Below are 5618 nucleotides of genomic sequence, written 5' to 3' on the forward strand. Positions count from 1 at the left end.
TTTCTATTGCTTATGCCCCACTTCACTTCCCAGCATGTGCTCTTCACTCATACAGAACCCAGGCACTCAAGCCTGTAGGACTCAGTGGGCTCGATACAGCTGTACATTACATTAACACGGCAGGGAACGAGACTCTCCACTGATGTCTGCAGTCTCGCTCCTTTAAGGTCACGTAGAGGTGTTTCTACATTCAGCCTGCTATATGTACAGACTGTTCAGGAAGGTTGTCATGTAAGTTAACATCTAAGACATCCTTGGATTTTCCTTTTGAACCTTTTAAAAATATTAGCTGCTTATTTTGCAGTTTCTGGATGTATCAAAAACTAGATATTTACACTTAAGTCCATCCATGTTATGCAATGCTCTGAGAGTTGGGCATATTCGTACATTTTGTGCATTTGGATGGTTGCTTATGAAGGGGTTAGAGAGTTTATATTATTTATTTAGTTATTTATTTTTATTATAGCGATAGTTTCCCCCCCAAAAAATGACATGAGGATGAGTAAAAGATGACAGAATTAAATTTTTGGCTGAACTAACATTTTAATATTTTATTATAGACATATTTTTAAGGAGAGAGCGTTAAATCACTGTTTTTTTGTTGTTGTTGTTGTTGTTGTTTTTTTGCCAGTGCTCAAAAAATAATAATCAATAATAATAGTAATTAATATTATAACAGGTCAGTCTTTTTCAATATCTGAACAGCAAAAAATAATGTCAAATGTAAAACATGATGTATTTGTTTGAATTAAGAAACAATGTATGATTATATTTACTAAGTAAATATACTTAGTAAACTATAACTCTATAGGTTACTCTTCCCTTAACAATTATCATTATCTTTTAATTTTTTTTTTTTAATAACACATTTATTAGTTCATTTGATTGAAATTCCATTACACTCTCAGAAAAAAAAGGTACAAAAGCTGTCACTGGGGTGGTACCTTTTCAAAAGGGACACTTCTGTACCTTTTAGGTACTAATATGTACACTTTAGGTACTTACATGTATCTTTAAGGTACCAATATGGATTCTTTAGGTACAAAGGTGTGGCTTTTGAAAAGGTACCACCCCAGTGACAGCTTTTGTACCTTTTTTTCTGAGAGTGTACAAAATCCTCAAGTCTTGCTTATTTGTATAAAGTTAGCTCTCATCTTTAAATAGACAGAAATGAAGAGCAGGCTGAAAAAGGTGGACGGATGGGAATAAGTGCACCTGAATCATCATAGCACTTGAGTGTGGAGGAGAAATGTAAATTATTGAGTGACTCAGAACCTCCCACAGGTGACAACGTAAGTGTAGTGACTTTGCCATATTACTGATAGTCATTTAACCCCTTACATGCTATATGAGAAGATGGGTCTGAGTTAAATAATTGTTTTAATTATTATTCAATTGCAAGCTGTAATGGCAGATATCGATACAACACAGGTGCAGTTTTCTATTCAAAAGCAAGTTTTCTGTCATGGTACACCCAGCCAGTCCAGGACTCCCCTAAAGGCGCTGCTCCATCCAGAAATACCCCATCCCACAGCTAGATAAGCGTCTCCATGGCAACCGGCCCTACAGACTGTACCTCCACTGTCCATCCACCTCTTCAGCTCTCCACACGACTAAATGACTTAATAAACAAATAAATAAATAAAATCCCACTCACATGTCTAACTGAATGATTTATTGCGGTGCAGGGGTGGCATATACAAGTGGAGGCTTTCTTTTGCAAAAATTGATTTCTTTCTGGATAAAATAGCACCTGTATGACACAATGTATGTCATTATGGTTGTCTGTACAAATAGGAAGAGAGAGCACACTGTGTTTGAACACCAGGTAACAGAACAAATTTCCTACACAAAATGTACCTCAACACCAGACAGCATAATGGTAGCCATGACAACTGGACCAAGAGCTAGACAGTGCGCCTATATCTCTACGCCTCTGTCAGTGTCTTCTGATACCACTGTCAATACGAGACAAAAGACTGTTTTATTAGGGAGATTAGAGATGACAGTTTAGTGTAATTGATGATGTTCTCTGCTGTAGTTTAACTACATTATCAACTCTTAAAGGGGCTGTCCACCCAAAAATGAAATATCTGTCAGCTTTTCTCATCCTTATGTTGTTCCAAATCCAAATGGCTTTCTTTCTACTGTGGGACACAGAAGGAGTTATTTAGCAGAATGTCCAAGCTGCTGTTTTTCTGTATAGTTGAGGTGAATGGTTTCCATAGCTGTCCCCGGTCCAAAAATTTTTTTTGTGTCAGTTAATTCTCAAATCAGTCAATAATATATTCAATATGAAAATCGTAAAAAAAAACATTTTTCTTCTGTAAATATTATAGAATTCTTCATTTGAATTAATCAGTCAATATAAAATAAAACAACTCCAGTTTAATTAAAGTAAATATCTAATATTTCCTGACAATTGCATAGAGAAAGTACTTTTTGTCTCAAAAGACATTCCTGAAGTATAACAGTTCTGTGGGCTGCAGTCCTAAAGGTTAACACGACATCTATTAGCATGATTCAGCTGAAAATGTGCTGCCGCAGGGACTGAGAGATTCTTGTCCCTGTCATTATCAAATCTTTAAGAAAAATACGCACAAATAAAAAAATCCTGCTTATTTTCTTGGGGCCAGATGTAACTGAAATCCCTTTCCCTCAGAACTTCAGAAACAAGACGATGACACAACTGGTGCTATCTTTGATGCGGGTTTTTTCCAGCTGTAAATATATGTGGGCTGCAGAATATCTGTTTCAAAACACACAGAAGTACATTCTGTCTCCATGAGGCGAGTGTCTGCTCATATAACAAATCGTGATGGAGACCCTCTTATTTGATGCCTCATAAGGATTTAAAATGAAATCAAAAGTCATAGCATTTATATGTTATTACCTTGTTAAAAACGTTTCACTTCTTCATGCCATACCCACCAGGTCATTTCACTCGACATATAACACCAAATACTAAGGTATGTAGAGAACAAAGTAATCTCTGATAATAATATATACAGTGTCATAGTAGAGTGGACGTTGCATAATTTCTAATGGAAATTCTGAGCCATGTTCTCGCTCTCACTCATGGCACTTTCCCTCTGGTAAAAAAGCACGATGACTCAGACTCTCTGCTTCTGTTCAGGCTCACTGGACTGCACTGCTTTTCCAACGCTGTAAAACTTTCATTCAACAAGATGATCACTGAGAAACAAGTCAAAACAAAGAGGGTTGTGAATACCCATAGAAGAAAGATTTTTCTTAATAAAGCTTCTCAGAATTAGTAATGAAAATGTGGCAACTAATGTTGGCTGATATATTAAAAGAGATCCATCACTAACAACTCATAAGTCATGTGTTTCATTAATGCTGTATTGCAGATAGGATCTCCCATGTAAGTGCAATGCAGTTTTCAGCGCAGGATTTATTGTTTCTATAATGTACTGGGCTATTTAAAGTCAAGTCAAAAGTCTTTGAGGCATATCAAATAAGAGCTCAATGTCTCTACAACATATGATTCTGTGTACATGTCAGAAGAATCTCTATAATGGCTTTTGCAAGTGTTCAGACATAACAGTAAATATCCATATCACATATTTCACCCTAAGCCAAAAAACCCCCAAATTCAGTTGTTAGAGGCTAATGAATGTTTATAAAGAGGCCAAACTCTGCATCCGCTGTGTCACTGATAGAGTAACTGACAGAGTATATCTTTAGATTAGGAGAAGGTCAGCTTATTAAAGTATCAGTCACTTGTACCTCAGACAGCCGCACAGACTCACAGCCCTTTAGCACTGCTGCTGTTGCCTTCACCACAAACACACTGAAAATGGAGGGGGAAATGGACCAATGAGCCTCTTACATTGCCCTAAACTTACATTGCCCTAAACTAAAGAATAGCCAGACATCAAGGAAGAAGAAAAACTAAACATATCATAAGATAAAATTTGAGCTTTTCACTATATGAATAATATTTTGATGTATCTTTGAAAATATAGACAGACACATAATCTAAGTTCAAGATTTTGAAATTATTATCTTAGATCATCATTTGAGAGTTTTAAATAACATGTAATAATTCAGAATTTAATGATTTAAATGTTAACATTTAATTGTGGTTATGTTTCTTGAGCAGCAAATCAGCATATTAGAATGATTTATGAAGGATTATGTAAAACTAAAGGAATAAATGTCATTAAATTAATAAACACATCACAGGAATAAATGGCATTTTACAATTTATTAAAATGGAAAAATTATTTTAAACTTTTATAATAATTTCACAATATTACTCTTTTTACTGTATTTTATATCAAATAAATGCAGCCTTGGTTATTAAAAAAAGAAACAAAATTTTACTGAACCCAAGCATTTGATGGTAGTATAAAATGTAAATATTTATCAGTTCACTTAAAAAAAAGAAAAAAAAAAAAAGAGTAAGGTTTTGAGTGAGCCCTTACTAATATGTTGCACTGTTGTTGACCTGAGGCAGTGCCCTTACTAGACCTAGAAAAAGTTGTCATTTATCATTCATAAAAATGTTGCTGTTTTGATATAAGGCTGCACAGCACAGCTACAGGACTAGGAACAATAAATAAATAAAAGTGAGATATGTAATTAAATGTGGTAGACTGTGGGAGAAGCGTCAGAATTCCAGCTGGCACTGCATTAGATACAAGCTTCACAAGTTGACGGCACATGGTCAGATCACCATAAGCTGCTATCCATTTGTATCAACATATTTTTGAGGGCAAAAACATCTCTGGGTTATAGCAAACTTCAGATCTTACATGTTAACACTAGTGCCAACCCACAGGGAGTTGATGCAGAACTCACAGTATATACATTTTTGATTCTCTTCTGTTGACTTCTTTAATATGTGCATACATGTTGCAGCACAGCTACTATTCACAGATACTCCAGCGTGGCGTTCTGGCTCAGATGTGACAGAATGTATAAACAGCTAAGCATAAGAAAAGACACTGGCATGCCACATCTCAGTCTCCCATCTGCTGTCTGGGTACCCTGATAACTCCCTCTGTACCATCTATTAAAGTGGATGAGATCGCCATGGCAACCACCATATCCTGGTATGTAAATTCTGTCTTACACGTGTCACAGCCTAAGAAGTGATACTATTTTGTCACATTAATATGGCCTTTATTTATAGGACTTCTATGAGTTTTGGTAGAAACACTGTGCAGACAAATATTTTAGGTCAATACTATGATTATTTAAAAATGCTTCTAAAAAAGATCTTCATTTAAAAGGAAGGGAGTTAAATCAAGAAACTTTGTCACATGAGGAAATCACATACACACTTTTCCTTTGATCTGTAAGAGACCGGTGACTCTGTGGAATACTTGATTCTGATTGGTCAGTCGCGACATTCTGAGGTATGTTACCCCTCGTTATTGACTTTAATTATCATTTACATTTCTATGTACACAACATATAATTTGACACTGTATTTAAGTAATGGATGACAAAAGAGCAATTATGGCACAAGATGAAAAATATTACATTGAAAACAGCTTAAGGTAAATCATGTTCTATTCAAAATGAGACTTCTTTCCTCTGTACATTTATACAAATATCCAGGTTATTTCAATAGGTCAGTTTTGTGC

This window comes from Cyprinus carpio, chromosome A5, assembly GCF_018340385.1.
Source record: "Cyprinus carpio isolate SPL01 chromosome A5, ASM1834038v1, whole genome shotgun sequence".
NCBI classification, from domain to species: Eukaryota; Metazoa; Chordata; class Actinopteri; order Cypriniformes; family Cyprinidae; genus Cyprinus; species Cyprinus carpio.